General features: G+C 45.7%; 1 protein-coding gene across 8 annotated transcripts in view; it reads left to right on the top strand.

Moving 5' to 3' along the window:
- The window catches only part of GTF2I (general transcription factor IIi), a 1,750,178-nt gene that overhangs the window by 1,255,711 nt on the left and 474,848 nt on the right, over positions 1-19,619 (top strand). The window lies entirely within an intron of this gene.

The raw sequence follows: 19,619 nt of genomic DNA, 5'->3' as shown, positions 1-19,619 counted from the left end.
ACATGGACAGATTTGCACAACACTACGATGTGGATAAAAAATCCTACAATGCAGCGTGCGCGATTGTTAAAGGTCGCTGGCGCTTTGGTAAATTCAGACCGATAATCACCAAAACTGAATCACTCAAACTGTACAGCTCAGCGAGCTGAAATAAGATCTTTAAAGATGGAGCTTGAAAATGACGATCGCGAATTCCCCACACTAATAGTGTGCGATTGGCATTACTGCGTCAAGTCTTACAATAATGACATGCAGACATGGATCAAAAACGGTTACAAAGATGACACAGGTGCCACAATGAAGCATAAAAAGCTTTTGGAACAAAAGACTCACGTGATACATACACTGAGTCATCAACGTGATGGCGTTCACGTTGCAGGGAATTCATTGGCTAACAGAGCCGCAGCGGTTCAACCGGCTTCCGTAGCCACAAAAAGCGTTCTAAAAAACACAGACGGAGAAACCATCCTGGCGGTAAAAGCCTCATTAAAAGGCGACTATGTAGCATTACCTCTCGACTATCCACTCAATAATACATACATAATTGATGCAAACTCTGTTCCTTTTTGCTCAAATCCCTGGAGTGGGGGATAGAGTAAATCCAAACACGAACCGAAGGGCTTACTTGATTCAAGAAGCCCACTTGGGAGAGGGTCTAAGGCACCAAGAGATCGTGAAATCTCTAAAAGAATTACAATCAGAATACTGGTGGCCGGGGATGAGCCTGCAAAATTACAAATTTGCAAAGGATTGTCCAGACTGCAACAGAGATCGCAGTTGTGAACCGGACCAGACTATTGCCAGGACACCGTTATTAGAAAGCATCAGGCTATCTATACGCAAAAATCCAGCCGGAGAAATGCGTCCCCATAATTATTAAGACTAGATTCACTTAAAATGTAGACCCCAGCACTCGGCTGACGCCAGAACTGTTATAAAAGATTTGCGAGTCTTTATCGGCACATACGCAATTGGCATGCTATATTCTGACCAGGGTCCTGCGTTTAGCTCTCGAGCTTACAAAGAGGCCACGACCAGCATGGGCATTGCATTGCGGTACTCTTCTCCCTTCCATCCTGAGGGTAATGCGGTAGTGGAAAGAAAAAAACGTGACATAAAGCAATCTATAACGGCGAGGGTATTGGGTTCGGGTGATGGGTAGGTCAAACATTTAACAAGTGTCCAACGTAGTCTTAACAATCTGCCAAGAAATTCTCTAAAAGGTATCACTCCATACAAACTATTGTTCGGTACTAGAATGCACATCCAGGACTTAGATTGTCAGACTTCAGTGGTAAAAGAAAAAGCCTTTAATATCAAAGACCGTTTGGCTGTTTTACAGGACTTAAATGAAACAAGAAGAAGTCTAAGTAACATAAAGTTAAAGCCAACGACCACTGAAGAGAAACCACCTGTCCCAGCAAGACCTGTCTAGATTCCAAAGATTGGGGATCTGGTCAGAGAGAAGATCGCGGTGAAGAACACATTTCGGCCTTCTTACAGAAAAGCAGTACCTGTCTTAGCTGTCAGCGGAACAAGATCAGTAGTACTACCGCTCCTTGCTGGTAAAAAGGAGAACATAGTTGTATCCATTGACCTGGTAAAACCACAATCATGTGGCCAATAATAAGTAGTAGGCCCAGTGGACTCCCAAGAAATAGCAGAAGACCAAATCTTGCTACAATCCAAGAGGTTCAAACTGAGAGACTAATCACTTTTGATAAACCTGCAGTGAACAAAAAAGGATTATGCAACAAAGCCATGGAACTTGTGCCTCTTGAAACCCAAATTGCAACAGTTCGTCAAGAAAACACCCGTCTACAATGATGTAGCATCAGACTATGCTAATGAAACAAAGAAAAATGCAAAGACAAATGAAAATCCGGAAGCAATTCCAACAATTGACAGAACTGCATCTGGATACTTCATCAATTTCGATGACTTTTCTGATGATCCAAGTGAACATGAAGAAACGCCAGCAACAAAAACTTTCAAAGAAAAAAATGACTGAACTCGTTCATCGACTAAAAGAAATATATCTAATTTCACCATGGATTGAATTTTGGATTGTGTTAGCTGTACTTTTCCTCCTGCTTTGGCTCATCATGGTTTTATGTTTGGGTAGATTCATTGATGGAAAATATAGTACAATGGACACAGCAAGTCAGAACATCTACTTGGTCCTAAAGCCTCACAGATCCTCTCACATCGAGAAAAGAGAACTGTCATCAGTGAACATCACAGCCAATCCAATACTCGGAGGGGTAGCATGGGACAAAACGGATTATGAAATCTATGGCCCGATTGAGCTCTTGAAATATCCACACCAGTTTAAGGTTCCCTTAAGTGACTTTGTGACGCCAAGTACTTTCTCTGATGATTGGGACTTTGAAAATATTAATAATATGATGTCGGATTTAGTAATGTCAGCTAAATTCACAGAACATGATTACTTGCAGGGTTCATCAAATTATGAAGAGTTGTACTGTTATAATCATTTGGTCATCACTATTTGCATAAATCTGCACAACCTAGAAATGTTTTTAATTATAACCAATGGGAACATTGTGCAATACCACCTAAAGGCAGCTCGAAAACATTTTATAAGAAATTCCCATACTTCTCAGGGTTTAACACAAGTGATCCAGAAACGTTTTATTTTAAAATGTTAAATAGGACAGGAATGAAAACAATGTTGACAAATACTAAATTGATTTATTCTGAAACATTTTATGAAAGAATGTCTACATTTGGTTTTGAATTTTGGAAAAACAACATTGAAACAAAAACCATCTGGGGTTCAAAAGACTGGCAGGTACAAGGTCTAGAAGCATTATTTAGAGCCTGCATGATCCCAGAACAGATAATATTCCTGAATGATACCATTCAACAAACATCCTGTCTTGGTTTAGCCAAGATAAAAGACTTAAATAAACCGTCTATTCCAAAGCCCATTCCTGATAGTAATAGCACTACAGATGTGGAGATAGACGTATCCCATATTTTACACCAAAACAGAACAAATCCTGATTGGAAAAAATGGTTGATCTGGCCCACAGACACAAATAACTGTCAAGATAGATTCCTGAACAAAACACAGGGGTTAAAACAGAGCAGGCCAGACCCAAGATATTCCCAGAGACAACATCCAGGGATAGTTACAACATACAGTGTAGGGAAACTATGCCTTGAGTGGCTACAGAAATCCACACTGGCTGAAATGAAGCAACACTTGACTTTACTTAAAGACGGTGCTGACTTGCGTGATTTCATATTGGGACCACACAAACAGCGTCAAAAACGTTTCATATACGCCGGTATATACGCTGCTTACAACGAGGATTGGAAAGTAACACAAATTGAAACTGCTGAAAAAATACGAGAAATTGATCGTATAAATTTGGAAAAATCACTTTCTGTAGTGGACAATGGGTTAACGACTCTGTCCTCCAGAATATATTCACTGGACAGCATTGTATCATCTGCTATTGATATAATAGAGCAGGACTTGCTAATGTTACAACATGGTCAGTCCCAATTGCGTTCTATTGTACAGCTAGGCTGGACGTTGCAAAATCTGCGTTGAGGCTACGTGCCATGGCGTCTAATCAACACAACATCATTATTCTCTATCTTTAACCTTACTGATAAACAAATCAGTTTGGCACAAAAAGGAGCAGACTATACGATTCTGAGCATTGAAAAACTTGAGAGATTACCATTGACAATGTCAGAGAGACCTGTCATTGAATGGATAATACACGGAACAATTACAATTCCGATAACAACTTTCCAGTTTAAGTATTGCCAAAAGTATATACCAGCAGGCCTGTATGAAAGGTTGGGTAAAGGATACATCAAGTCAACATGGAATTTACCTTATACACACAAATGTTATAGTGAAGGGGAAAAGGAGGTATTCCTTAGTGGTAACAATTGTAAACAAGCATTGGCATTGCCAATAGGTCTCGCTTGGGGACCTTATAAGTATTTAGTTTTGCAGCACAATATCCTTGTTGCATAATCGGATATTGTGCTGCAAAACAAAATACTTATAAGGTCCCACAAGCGAGACCTATTGGCTATGCCAATGCTTGTCTTTTAGTGAAGCTAATGTGTAAATAAATGCTTGCCCGTTTTACTACCCCCTGCCCTCTAGGTCCTCTTTTGACTATCACTATGCTAGGGTATGCAGTACTGATCACGTTAGAAAATGCTGCATGATTCACATGTTGGCGTGTAAGAACCGATCGAATGTTGGCAGTGTATGCAGAACTACCGGTGTCCTGTGGAATACAGAATGAATCACAATGTCCGTAACTGATCACATGCTGTTTCGTGAAAAACTGATCACGTTGCAGAGAGATAAGTGGAATTTAATTACATTCTGGAATATGCTAAATGAATCACAATATGTATAATCCGTTACGCAGCAGCAGAATACGTAACAGAGCAGCATTAATGAACGCTTCCTGGTATGACGGCACGACGCTGGCGTTTGGAGACGTGGCCATGTTAACACATGGTTGATTGTTCACTACTATATGAAGAGCTGGTCACATGCTGTGGTAAACAGAATTAATCTGAAGCTCCAGCATGCAGAATGGATATAAAGCGGCAGGGAGAAATGATCGCATGCTGCCACATGGTGAACTGATAACATGCAGCCCTATGTATTCAGAATTGATCACGTGCTGGTGGGGAAGCAAAGCTAATCACACGCTGGGGCCCACAGAATTAATTAAAAGCTGAAGTGTGGAAACGGATCACGTGCCCCTAAGTGCAAGAGAGAACATGTCACAATGTAAATAACCGATCATGATTTGCAGTATGAAGCACAATCGATCACACGCTAGGTATGAAGCAATGGATCACTGTGGTAAACTGAAAGAATCCGCTGATTCTGGTAGAGAAGGTGCTGAGGCAGAAAACAGACATGCGATGTTTGCAAACAGCAAGGACAATACCGTCAAAGGCTCTCTGTGAGGTCTTTGCAAGCTATGGAAGCAAATGGTGAGGGCCTGAAGGAGGAGGGGGTGCGAGGGATGGGGGAAGCTGGCTGGGGAGAGAATGCAGAGCGCACGCTGGGCGAAGCCCTTTGATGTGCTGTGAGCGGCCGGGAATGAATGATTAGGGGAGGAGAAGCGGGAAAGTGAAAGTGCGGCCGGCCATGAATAATTAGGGGAGGAGAAGCCCTGGCCGTGAATGCGCGTGCATGTTGCTCACGTGGTTCACATGAACTGCAAGAAAACGCCATGAAAACGCCAGCAAAAAGCTGGTGGTTTCATGATGTTTTCGCCGCTTGAATTCTCGCTCCGCTCGATGCGCATGCGCGCATCGATAGGCCGCGAGACCTAAAAATCACTAAGCGGTACACTTCTGTGTCAAGGTATTAACTTGCATGGAGCCTGCGAAGGTTCATCAAATAACCTTTCATGTCACCTGCATGGCACTCCTGCAACACAGATAGAGCCATTTTTCAGACAGCTTTCCAACGGCAGTTATGTTCTAATAAGTGACCACAGCTGTTGTGGCATGGTGCCAGGAAAAGTCTATCTCATGAGCGTTACTTCCATGGTCAATTGCTGTATGCAAGTATTGTATCCAAACAGCAATCCAGACATGGAGGGGGCAATATGGCCTTCTTATAATATCTCTTCTATTCGAATTGATACTTTAAGCAGAATGAAGTCTATTCTTTTACAGACAACTGTGCCTTTAACCTCGTCCAAAGAGATGTATGATCTGCAAGTTGCAAGGACAGCTGCAGCGATAAATTCCCCATTATCAATAAATTGCCCCGTGCATTTCGTAGAAATGTTAGGTCAAATTTTAAACATGTCTGATACCAGTGGCATCGCACATGTATTTAAGACAATTTTTTCGGGACTGTTAGCACCCTTTGAAACAGTTCTGCGCATTTTTCTGAATTTTGTCCATTCCTTTTTCGGCGGCCTGCCTCTTCTTTTGGGACTCGTAGCAGGAATTTTATTTTTGATCCTTCTGCTCCGATATGGCAAGCCAAGCCACAGACAAAACTCCAGCTACAATGGAAGAGACGATCCTAGCAATACGCTACCGAGACCAAATCACTAAAGTCCTCGGATTAGCCCGGCTAAGAGATCTGAGTGCAAATTGGTTTCTTTCATTCAGACCAATCTGGCAAGATTGCATCTTACCTGTGCTTCGATGTCTGCTATGCGGAGAAGAATGCGTGTTGGACGTCTGTCTTACACATCAGCAGTACCAATGGATATCGATACTTTGCTAGGTCCGGTAACGACTCATGCAACGTGTTGTCCCCAGCGGCTACGTATTCTGATGACGATATTCGTTGAGACTTCACCATTACGAGTAGGTGGCGGTGAAGTACGAGAGGAAAGCAGCACCAAACAGGTACAACCTTCTGTGAGCATTGCTGATCCAAACATCGATAATAGCAATCATTCTCACATATGCACAATTTCAGCTTTTTCGAACTTGGTCGAACTTTCACCTGATGTTGTAGACCAATTTTTCGCAAGCCTGTCTGATATGATGTTCTCTCCAGTCAACGAGAATAACTCTTAAAACGACCACACAGCGTTCCCTGAACTCTGAATTCGGCTTTCAGTTTTTGATAAACAAACTACTGAAAACATTTGGAACTATTTTTTCCCCTGAAAGCGAAATTATTTTTTCCATTTCCAAAATATTTACCCTTTTTCTGGCACATGGTACTCTGCTGAAAGTAGAACTATTCTTAGAGAACAGAGCTTCTATTTTTAGGGATACTAGAGATAATATTTTACCTCTGCCTCTAGCACACGTAGAGTATTGTATAAATATGTGATGAAATGGTCTCGACCTTCTTTTCTGTATTCAGAGCCATTTCATAAATGTAATTTTCGCAATTCATTCAGCCAATATTTATATATGCATTTTCTGAATGATAACACTGCTTGAAAAACGTACAGTATAAATACTCATTTTCGTGTATTTACCATATACCATTTCAAATGCGATTTATGCATTTTGGGGTGGGTTGGAAAACACACATGCATCGTTATATGTTTAGTATTGCTTAGTATTTAAGTAAAGATGGACATTAATACGTGGAGTTGGTGTTGTGATTCTATCTAGGACCCTAATTCGATATTCCTGATTTATGCCCTTATATGGTTATAACAAATAATATCCTTATAAAGGCATAAGAATCATATCCATATTTAGTAATAGCCCATGCAGTCCAAATACGGCAAGGCTACTCCCATAGACTCCTAGAAAGTACAACGCGTTCTTTAACCAAACCAAGCCTCCAGCAGCCCGGGAATTCCCCCTGCTTTTGTTTTGATTTGCACAAGAACTCCTGGAGTCCAGAAAGAACTGTTAGTTCTTAGTGACGTCTTATGTCCAACCTTACGTCAAACCCGGCACCTTTCCGGTATAAATATACCAACGTTGCCTTAAGCAAACACACAGTGGTTTGGAGCAGAGCGACTATCTACTTGCCCGACGCCCAGCTGATGCGAGAGCCGAAGGAAGCCTACCCTCCCATTTGACGCACTGAGAGAGACGCTGTCTTTTCTCCTGCCGAGAAAATCCAGCTCCGGTGCTTCCAGTCACCCTTGCGGGTTGCTGGGAGATCGAGTCCTGAGAGAGAGATACAAGACCTCCTACATTCTATTACCAAGGTACGGAGCTGACTAAATCCTTAAGAGAATTCTTGATTCAGATTCTTAGCAAAAACCAACTTAACTTAAACTGCAACTTATTTACTCCTTCCCACATATTAGGCTTAGGTCGGGTACACGTATCTTAGAAGCACTAGTTGAGTACGTTAGTCAATGTTTTTATGTATGTATATATTTTATCCGTTTTAAAGTATCATATGGCTAAGAAACCATATCAATGATTTTACAGTATTATTTCATAATACTCCTTTTACTGTACGCACTTTACTTCATGATAAGTATTGCAATTGTGGCAACTCACTTCTCTTGCATGAGAAAGAAGATTGCTCAATAAATAACACCTTTTATTGAAAACGCCCGTCTCTCTATTTCTCTGCACTCTGGTGAAACTAAGTATGCACGATTGACTGAGTGAAATAACTGTCTATTGTTTTCACACGACTCTAGAGATATACTCTTTATTCTGAGGGAGCAAAGTTGTCATGTTTATGCGGTTGTCAGAAACGAATCCCTTCTTATCTAATCAGGAAAGTTAACTCCTTCCTGTTCATTCGAGAAAGTTTCTAGTGACCTCTGAGCTAGCTGGCAAAACTAATTAAGTCTAATATAGTCAGTAGAGACCTAGATGACCTCAGTCCTACGTCTAAACTGCTGTTTATATTATTCCAATGAGCAGAGCCTATTGGGAATATAGGAATATAGGAACTACACTACACTTTCAGCTGGTACAGGAGGGTTGTGGAATGGTTAAGTTCACTATCAGGTCGCGTGATGGACACTACGGATTCTGTATGTAAGGCTATAGCTAGGTCTTTAGCTCCAAGGTGGCCTGCTTGGCTGCGTGAATCTAGTTTTCCCGAGAATGTTCGGGACACCCTAAAGACTTTTCCTTTGATGGCCTCAATTTATTTGATAGCCATGAAGATTCTGCGGCCCAGCGGCTCATAGATGGCAACTTGTGATGGGACCTCATGGGGTCTTGTTTATTTTGGTTCTATGATTCCACTGTGTGTTCTGTGTTATGGCCTTCTTAGCTTTGACGTTGCTGAAGTGTAAGTAATGCTTCAGCCTTAAGGTAGACTAGTTCCCTCCGGGTTTGAGTCTTATTTCCTGGATAGGGTTGGCAGCTGGGTAGCTGTTTTACTTTCTTTTCTGTTATCTCTGCTGAAGAGCTTGGCTCAAGAGATTATACCCTTTTTTATGGGTATATGACTTACTCTATGTGAAGTACTGGTTTGCTAATGTATATCTCTTCAAGAATGCTAGCGTTGTAGTGTCTGTCTTCACTTTACACGTTTTCTGTTATTCCACTGTGTCCTCCTCGGACTTCGCATTATGTTCTTCTAAGAACTATTGTAGTGAGCAAAGGTTCTATTTACTTCTTGGGATCGCCTTTCGCAAGGTTCTGTTGCATTTTTCACGCATTATGGTTTCTTCCAAACAAGTGGCTTCTGTGCAACATGTTTAGCTTCTTGAGCAGGACTCGACAAATCCGAAAAATGGTACTAGTCGTGCAGGTCTAGTACCATGGAAAATCGCCTCGACCTAGCTGCAACCCACTTGACCTCCGTCTCTGAAAACGGAGCAAAAGTGACAAGATACCAAGATTTAAAGGCATCTTTATTGCTCATTCCCTTTATGAGCAATAAAAATGCCTTTAAATCGTGTTATCTTGTCACTTTTGCCCTGTTTTCAAAGACAGAGGACAAAAGTTAGTTTGACTTCCTACTCGCCAGAAAGGGCGAGTAGGACCTAAAAATAGCTCATCCTCATCCATTCTCCCTCGCAAATGCGAGCGGGCGAGTGGATTTGTCGAGCCCTGTTGAGTATTTCTATGAGTGCATCAGAGCTGTGAAGAGCTAACAAGTAGAGTCGTTGCTCTAGTTCACAACTCACATTTTGTATTTTTCGAATGTTATTTGCTTGTGAGTTGTTCCTTTAGGGTAAGAACAGCGCCTAGTATAAACATGATTTTATTACCCCAATACAGTCAGTATCTCCGCAATGTGGGGCTGTATATTTATCCCTGCTCCACGCCGTGGTGTGGGATTTTGGCAACGGTTGCCTTAGGCCCCAAGTTATCATATTTTAGTGCAGCCACCCTCCTAATGAATGTCTTTGAAGGTGTAGTTCTGTCTGGTCTACATTCTCTATCTTCTGGAGGGCATGTACTTCATCTTTTAGCATTTCTCACTTTGTCAGTTTTTATGATTGTTTTTTCTTGTTTGCTAAATCTGAAAGAGACACGTTAGTGATAGATTCCTTACCTTAGAATATCCCCAGGCGTCAGACTGGATCCGGATCGTTTTCGCTAGCAGTACCTCTGCGCGTCAGTTGGTGGCGTCGTGCGGCTCCGCGTCCGTCGCTGGCGTCGTAAGTGCCGAGATGACGTCACGGAGACTACTTAGATGCCACCCATGCGCGCTGACGTCAGTTCTCTCTTTTACTGCGCCAGTAAGCACAGATCCGGTTAGAGCACGTACCTTAGTCACTTTTTGACTAACTTTTAGGGGACTTTTGTTTCTTGTGGGTCTTCTCTGGTGCCCGTAGGGATGCCTGGTTTTAAGTCCTGCGGGGCCTGCCGTCGCAATATGTTGGTGGCGGACCCCCACGACGTCTGACTCTACTGCCTGGAGCGCTACCACGACTCCCGGTCCTGTTTGGACTGTTGGGCCATGGCCCCGAAGGCCTTGAGGGAGCGGCGCGGGAAGTTGCTTGAGGTTCGGCCCTCATCCCAGTGCCGTTCTCGGTCAAGGGGCTGTACTAGAGAACGCTCACGGGGCCTCCATCATCGCTCCTCAGGCTCCAAATCTTCGCCCTCTGATTTGGGTAAGAGACGACACAAAAAGAAGTTGAAGTTTTGTCGCTCTCCGACGTCCCCTCGTCGGTCCCCGGATGCGGACGAGTGGGACAGGGCTTCTGCCCCTGCGGCTCCTTGGGAGCCTGGGAGTTCCGCGGCCTTACCCGCCTTACCCGGGTCCTTCGGTGAGTTTGCAAGAGTTCCTTGCTGCCATGGACTGCCTGTTTAGGCCTCAGGCTCACGCCGGCGCGCACCCTTGGGCCCTGCAGTTCCGTGTCAGGATCCTGTTGGGCCGTCGGCGCCGCAGGATCCTGCGCCGCTGGCTCAGGTGCCGCAGGATCTTGCGCCGCCGACTCTGGCCACGGCGCCACAAGGTCCCACGCTGCCGCCTCCGGCGCCACCCTCTGGTCCACCTCCGGAGTGGATGCCATTGGTTCAGCCCTTGCCCCGGTTCCAGGACATTTTTGTCCCCACCTGGGATCCGAATTGGGACACGGCGCCGGTTCAGCCCTGACTGGCACCGATCCTGATGCTGTTTGTTCCTTCCTCGGTCCCTGCCCCTACGGCGCGGTCTGCGCCACATATGGCGGAGGTAAAGGACGACTGGGAGGGGTCAGAGGACCCTCTTGCTCGTCAGTGTGACTCTGAGCAGGATTGGGCAGACGACTTGGAGGAGGCCGGTGGCCTTGATGTCTCCCATGACCCGGGGTTTGCCTCTCCACCGCCCACCATGGAGGAGGGTGCCTCGTACACAGTGGTGCTCCGTTGGGCAGCTGAGGTCCTCAACCTTGATCTCCCTACGGTGGCCCTAAAGACTAATCTCCTCCCTGCGGTGCTCCAGTTAGCGTCCACTTCGTCGGAGCCACTGCTGCCATTTAATGATGCCCTCACTGACGTCTTACTGGGCACTTGGTCGCGACCGGCCACAAGTGCCCCTGTGGATAAGAACGTCGCCAGGCATCTTAGCCCAGTGCTGGGTGACACTGCCTTTTTGACTACTCATCCTACTCCCGAGAGTCTGGTTATTCAAGCTTCGACATCCCAGAGTGCCTTTCCCACAGCTCCGTTGGATAAGGACTCTAAGAGGCTGGAGCAGTTCGGTAAGCGTTTTTTCTCCTCGGCCACCTTGTGACTGCGGTCGGTGAACACCGCATGTCTATTGGGCCGCTATTCCCACGCGGTGTGGGATACCGTTGCTAGGTGTTACCTCAGTGTCCTGAAGGGTTCAGGCTGTGCTGTCCCAGGCTGTGGCCGAGGGTAAGGATGCAGCTAAATTCGCCATTAAGTATGACTTAGACACCGCAGACTTCCTCGGTAGGGTAATTTCCACGACTGTGGCGCTTCGTCGCCACGCCTGGTTGAGATCTACCGGGTTCTCACCAGACGTCCAGACCTCGCTCATTGACATGCCCTTTGATGGCACTCGCCTGTTTGGTGATAAGGCCGACAGTGCGCTGGAGCGTTTTAAGGACTCTCTGGCTACGGCCAAGTCCTTGGGTCTTTCCACCACACGCCCGGCCACGTCTTCTTTTCATCCCTTTCATGGCCATGGAAGGGGCACCCCTGCCCGCTCGTTCAGTCAAAAGCCTGCACAGAACCAAACTCAGCACGGCCATGGGTGTGGAGGCTGCCGTGGCGGCTCCGGGGGCGGCGTGAGGGTCAGTTCACCTCCGCCCCCTCAACATCCGCCTTGAAGCCTTCCTAGTCTGAGCTTTGGGACGCACCCCACGCGAGTGGGCAGCAGGATTCGACATCACCTTCCCCATTGGCGTTCTGTCACTTCCGACAAGTGGATGCTGCAACTCGTCCGGAGGGTTTACTACCTCCCCTTCAAGTCTACTCCCCTAGCCATGCTGCCTCAGTTCCATCGCATGTCGGGGGATCACTTTGCGTTTCTCCAACAGGAAGTGATGGCCCTCTTGGCCAAGGGGGCAATGGAGCGCGGTACTGGGCCAGAAGCAGGACGTGGATGTTGTTCCCACTATTTTCTGGTCCCCAAGAAGGACAAAGGGGGCATGCGCCCCATCTTGGACCTCAGGAACGTCAATCGCTTCCTCCAGAAGGAGAAGTTCAGGATGTTGACTCTGGCTCAGGACTTGGCTGCCCTCGACCCTGGAGACTGGATGGTAGCGTTGGACTTGCAGAACGCATAATTTCACATCCCCGTATTGCCGGCCCACCGGCGTTACCTGCGGTTCACGGTCGGCCAGGAGCATTTTCAGTTTGCTGTGCTCCCATTCAGCCTTACCAGCGCCCCTCGGGTGTTCTCGAAAGTGATGGTGGTGGTTGCAGCTCACCTACGCAGGTCAAGGGTGTCAGTCTTCCCCTACCTCGACGACAGGTTGTTGAAGGCGGGCTCGCCCCAGGCAGTCGTCTTCCCCCCCCTCCAGACTACGGCCGACCTCCTGCATTTGCTGGGGTTCTCCATCAACGTGCCGAAGTCTCACCTGAGTCCCTAACAGAAGCTCCCCTTCATCGAAGGGTTTCTAGATTCGACGCGGTTTCGGGTTTATCCTCCCGAGCAGCGAGTCAGGGATATTCAGGCTATGATTCCGATTTTTCAGCCTCTATCCTGGGTTTGTCAGGATGACCCTCTGGCTCCTGGACCCGATTGCCTCCTGCATCCTGCTAGTGCAATTTGCCAGATGGCATATGTGGGCTCTGCAGTGGGACCTTCAGTACAAGTGGGCACAGCATCAGGGCAACATGTCCGATCAGGTCCAGATCTCGGAGGGCACTGTACACCAATTGCAGTGGTGGCTCACGAATCGTAATTGGGTCAATGGCAGATCCCTATCCCTTCCCCAACCGGAGCACACAGTGGGGACGGATGCGTCCCTCCTGAGATGGGGAGGCCGCTTGGGAGAGGCGGAGATCAGAGGCCTCTGGTCTCAGGCGGAGTCCTGGCTCCATATCAACCTTTTGGAGCTTCGGGCAATCCGAATTGCACTGAAAGCATTCCTTCCATCTGTCCGGGGAAGTGTAGTGCAAGTGTTCACGGACAACACCACTGCCATGTGGTATTGCAACAAACAAACAAACAGGGCGAGGTAGGGTCCTGGACCCTATGTCAGGAGGCTCTGCGCCTCTGGACATGGCTGGAACATCAAGGCATTACCTTGATGGTTCAACACCTGGCAGGTTCTATGAACGCCAGGGCAGACAAACTCAGCTGCTGGTGCATGATGGATCACGAATGGCATCTGAACTCTGACGTGGTGCAAGGTCTCTTTCAGCAGTGGAGAGAGGCTTGGTTAGATCTATTCGTCACCGAAGAGAACGCAAAATGTCTTCCGGTCTCCGCATTGGAATTTCCAAGGCGGCTATGCTTTTTGTCACGAGTGTAGTTGCAGTCTATTGTACACCTTTCTGCCTATACCACTTCTGCCCAGAGTGCTGAAGAAGATCCGGGCCCAAGTCATTCTGGTGGCTCCGGATTGGACACGGAGATACTAGTATCCTGAGCTACTCAACATGGCGATTGATCCCTAGATCCGACTGCCACTCCGGGAGGATCTTCTGTCGCAGCAGCATGGGACAGTCCTCCACCCGAACCTGTCCAGCCTCCACCTGCATGCGTGGAGATTGAGCGGCAACAGTTGACAGCTTTCGATCTTCCTCCCGACGTCTGTGATGAAATTCTGGCAGCCAGGCATCCCGCCACTAAAACGGTATACTCCTGCAGGTGGATCAGGTTTGTGGCATGGTTTACAGCAAAGTCTGTGGATCCCATTTCTGCCCCTTTTTCCGAAGTTCTTCTGTTCCTTCTTTCCTTGACCCAGCAGGGATCAGGGATCAGCCTTCTCTTTTTAAGTCCCCGGTTAACCGTTTTCTGAAAGGCGTTGCGCACACATTTCCTCCCGTGCAGTTCATCATGCCTCAATGGGACTTAAACCTGTCTTGACATATCTGATGTGCGCTCCCTTCGAGCCCCTTCATAACTGTCCTTTGCGGCTTCTTACTCTCAAGACGGCTATCCTCGGAGCGATCACCTCTGCCTGAAGAGTGAGTGAGCTCCAGGCTCTTTCTTCTAAACCTTCTTTCCTTTCTGTTCACCCGGACGAGGTGGTTTTAAGGACCGTCCTTTTTCTTGCCAAAGGTTGTCACGCCCTTCCGCATTGGGCAGACCATCACTTTGCCCACCTTCTTTCCGCCTCCTTCAAAAGAGGAGGAGAGGCTCCACCGTCTGGACCCAAAACGTGCGCTCTCGTTCTATCTGTAGTGCACACAACAGTTCTGTGTCGATGACCAGCTCTTTGTTGGCTACGTGGGCGCCAAACATTTTTGGCCCGTGCACAAAAGGACCATCTCTCGGTGAGTCGTTCTCTGCGTCAAGGCCTGTTACTCGTTGGCTAAGAAGGATCCTCCTGTGGGGCTGTGTGCCCATTCTACCAGGGCAACAGCAGCCACTACTGCTTTAAGACTCGGCGTTCCCTTGCAGGACATTTATCAGGCAGCTATGTGGGCCTCGCTGCACACATTTGCCAAGCATTACTGCCTTGACAGTCCAGTCCGGAGAGACGGCTTCTTTGGCCGTACTGTTCTCCGTTACCATCTGGTGTAATCTTGTTCGCAGACCTACCACCGGGGTTGGTATTGCTGGGGTATCTATTCTAAGGTAAGGAATCTATCACTAACGTGTCTCTTTCAGATACACAAGTTACTACTTACTGTGTAACCATATATCTGTAAGAGACATTAGTTACTGATAGATTCCTTACCGCCCCGCCCATCCTCCCCGTTCTGCGAATTGATTTCTAGGGTTAAGGACATCCCTTTCAGGCCCCTAGTTTCTTGGCACCAGTGGTCAGTTTCTTGCATGGCTCTGCGTTCCTGGCGCGGAAAGTCATATGCAAACTGACGTCAGCGCGCATGGGTGGCGCCTAAGTAGTCTCCGGAAACGTCATCTCGGCGCTTACGGCGCCAGCGACGGACGTGGAGCCGCACGACGCCACCTACTGATGCGCAGAGGTACTGCTAGCGAAAACTTTCCGGATCCAGTCTGACGTCTGGGGATATTCTAAGGTAAGGAATCTATCACCAACTAATGTCTCTTACATATATATCGTTACACAAGTAGTAACTTGTGCTTCAGACTGCAATTTTCTTCTGACATATACTGTTGTGGTGGTGGCACCCACCCCTCCTGTCTTCCTGGAGCGGGGTATTTTTACCAAATCCCTCATTTCCGGGCTTTTATGTAAGATGATATACAGAGCATACATATTACTATGTGTTGCAGTGTTTCGCATATTGTCATGTATCGTAAGTTTTAAAGGCGCCTGTTGTTGACAAGGCTCTACTTCTATTGAACTGTGCTTGTAAGCGCCCCTTTTTGCTACATCAACTTGGTTTTTTTTTTTAAGAGAATAGATAGGAACAGGAGGTACCTTTTTGCTCGCCCTTATAACCAGAGATTATTGAAATTCTAAGTTATGTTCTGTCTTTCGAACTTTGATACAGTGGTGGGCATGTTTTATATGCCCTTGCGTCTTGCAGTATTCATTAGCCAGCAGAATTCTGTCAATAGGAATATCTGCTGATGCATTTCTGTATATGTTCAAGGCGTGTGAGCTCTGGATGCTCATCCTTGCATGCTCCTGCCGTTAGGGCTGGGTCAGGATGTTACAAGTTGTTTTTTTCTTCAAAGGAGTCTATATGTACATCAATTTATATAAATATATAGATATATGATATATGTATATCAATTTATATATTTGTCTATATATGCGTCTTTGAAGTCATTGAATGGATGTTTCAGTTTCAAATTGCCCGCACTATATTAATAATGACAAAGGGGTTTTATTCATATTTCCTTCGGGTAATGGGTTCTGAGGGTCCTATTAGGTTTGCAGTTGGACATCTCTTTTTATGTTTTATATTGTCAGAAACAGCAGAGATTGTGTATTCTATCCTGCGCTTGACCTTCTTGGTCATTCAGTCTTCTTTTGCCTTTAGGGTAAGGGGTCAAGTCTGTCCTCTGTCAGAAGATTCTAAAGGTTTTATTTTTAACTCATTCCCTCAAGGACCAATTTCTCAGGCCTGTAGAGTTACTGGAACCTCTCAGGCCTGTAGAGTTACTTTTATTTATATGCTCCATAACATAAGTAATGGGTTCTATTAAGAGCCAAGCTCTTCTTTCACTATTCCCATATGCTGTTGGTCAGTCTTTTGTTGACCACCTAGTTCTCCTTGAGAACCTTTGTGGGATTAGTTTGCAGACCCTCCTCCAATGGGGTATAGCTATGGTATGTAATTCAAAGTTAAGGAATCTGCGGCTAGATATCTCTATCAGATGTAAAAGTTACTCACCTTAAGTAACGCTATATCTGGTAGAGAGACAGTCTAGCCGCAGATTCCTTAACGCCCTGACCATCATCCCCGCTCTGCGAATGACATTTGAGGTAACGGTTATACCCTTCAGTGGTGGATTTATGTACCAGAGATCACTATCTCAATCTATTTTGGGACTAAACAAATTGCTTGACCTGGCCACTTCACTTTTGTTTTATGTGTTGCAATAACATCCATCTCCATGTGTATGTGGTTGGTAGAGTGAGGTTTTTTTTTTCTCCTTACTCTGGTTGGCACACCAGTGGGTAGTATTAATTTCTGTGTTTTTTTCTATGAAAGTCTTCTTGGTATCTTAATACCTTTACATTGCTACTGTCAGTATGTCGCGTAATATGTGAACTTCGCACAACCTGGTATTGTTGTAGGTTCTGTTGGCGTTTGCCATACCATGTATTACCATTGCAGAATGGTTTATAGAGTGTATAGTCTTTAAAAATGTTTCAAAGATTTTTGATCTTTTTTGGCACACTTTTTCCAAATCTAGTTTCTGTAGTGGCTCCTCGTTCTGGCGGAAGGCTTCACAGAAAAAACTGACGTTTGCGCGCCGTAGGTGACTTGTATGGCTCTGCTGACGTCCTATCCGGAGATGACGTCACCGCAGAGCCGTACGACGCCGTCCCGTGGCATGGAGCGGTACTGCTGAATAATTTCTGGATCCAGACTGGTGCCTGGAGAGAATTCAAAGTGAAGGAATCTGCGGCTAGACTGTGTCTCTAACAGATATTCCTTTACATCAGGACACTTCCTTAGGAATTAATTGACAGAGGAAAAAGTGACTGGAACTGCTGGAACAATGCTAATTCTGAGGTGGTACTGGTTTCTGAAGGCCTTGCTAATCGGGTTGGGTTACCCATAAGTAACTCTAATTGACTGCATTACAACTTGACCAACCTTTTTCTCAAAAAAAGTTTCCAAGTGTCCAATTTGTTGAATTTGCAAATGCTTTTTCCCGGTTGAGTGAAATGCTCGGATTTACTGTACTTTGTAAATACTATATCGCTGGAACCCTCCGGTGAATCTTTTACGTATGGTGCCAAAAATTACTTGAAAATGCAGCCTATTTGTATAAATTGTGTTGGATTTTTTTGGTGTCTTGTCGATTGTCTTCAATTGTTTTGTTGCTGTTTAAATGCTTTACATTTGTTACTTTGTGTAAGCCTTTTTGCTCAGAGCCACAGCTACCCATGATTGCGCTGAAGTGTTTGACAAATGAAACCCTAGGGTCCTAAAGAGGTGGGTGAGTGTATTACACAGTATGGTTGCACAACCACACCATATAATACACCCCATTTCCTCACAGTCTCACTCTAGGGTTGTAAACTGTTGTCAGATTAATTTCAGCACAATGTGATTCTTTGAAATATTGTATTCTCGAATGACCATTTTCAATGTCTCCCACAACATATCCATCCCTAGCACCAAGCCCTCATTTAATTTGAAATACGCCAAGATTTATTGACGCAGCACGACTTAATGTATCTGAGGGTATGTGCCTAGTGCAGGTGTTGCCATCGCTCCTGGAATGTCCAATTGTAGCAGCACTGGTGAGTGGTCTTAAATGATGAAGGCAAGGTGGCGTATTTTTTCAGCCCATGTACTAATATCAGCTAACATCAACCAGATGTCGAATCTGGACCACATAGCGCGTACTGAGGCTATATATGTATCTGCCTGCTGCATGGGGTGTTGCGTGTGCCACATGTTAGAGTGCGTGGACACTTGCAGTCTAGCTGAGGATAGTGGACGCAGCCAGTGCAGGCCTCCTTCCAGTATGAAATCTGTCTGTCCCCATAACAGTTGAAGGCCACGCCCCATAGTATAGACTTGGTGGAGGTGCCTAGTATGGCCGCCCAGTTGGTGGGGATCATCCATGTACAAACCGTAGAAATTCCGTAATGTAAGGTGATGTCCCTCTAAAATGCCGTGCACTGTGACATACCTGCCCGGAGTGTCTGATTCGGTGTGTGTATATATTAACATTTTGTCCTGTTCTTTAAGATATCCACACTCATGTCATTTGGTGAGAAAGAGGATAAATAAGCGGGTGAGGCCCATTTAATCTAGAGCCGTTACTCAGAGCGGATTGCAAAGTTAGAGTAACATTCTAACTACACCTCTTTGTTAAAGGAGGCAGGAAAATAGTACAAGAATATTCTAAAATAGGGCAAAAATAATGTGAAAATGGAGGCAATCACTTGGGCATTGTGTGCTTGTGCTCAGCCTCATAGATTCCACCTACTGTACTGTGCCCAGAAAGAAATACTATGTGGGCATTGGAATAATATAAAGTATGTGAACCTAGAAGAGTTCCATGCTGCAAATGATTGCGACTGATAATTAACCAGTTTCGTATTACCCGAATGCCAATAGTATTTACAAGAAGTTCCCTGTGAAGTTTAAGCCTTTTTTCAAGTTGTCTGGTGAGGCACTGAAGGAGCTGGATAACTCAGACTACCTGTGTGAAATAAAGTCTGAGCTGGCCCCTCAATTTCTCAACAAGTGAATCCCAGAAATCTTTTGCAATGGAGAGCAGGGGCGATATGTATATGAAGTGATCTCGGTTGTACCCAGTATTTGACTCTCCACCATTGTGTTCATCGCTTTTTGCTCTATTTCTTTATATATTACGGTTTTCGAGAGGTGGGGGAATAGGTTAAGCGGGCCGATCTGAAATAGTGTGCATAGGTCTTGTTAATGATGTGTGAGGCAGTGAGAAAGTCTCCTTTAAAAGTCTCCCTTACCTTGTTCCCTGACTTGAGACCCTCACAGGCGAGTCATCTCGCTTTACAAAC

This window comes from Lissotriton helveticus, chromosome 3_1 (assembly GCF_964261635.1).
Source record: "Lissotriton helveticus chromosome 3_1, aLisHel1.1, whole genome shotgun sequence".
NCBI lineage: Eukaryota > Metazoa > Chordata > Amphibia > Caudata > Salamandridae > Lissotriton > Lissotriton helveticus.
This window is presented reverse-complemented; position numbering and strand designations above follow the sequence as displayed.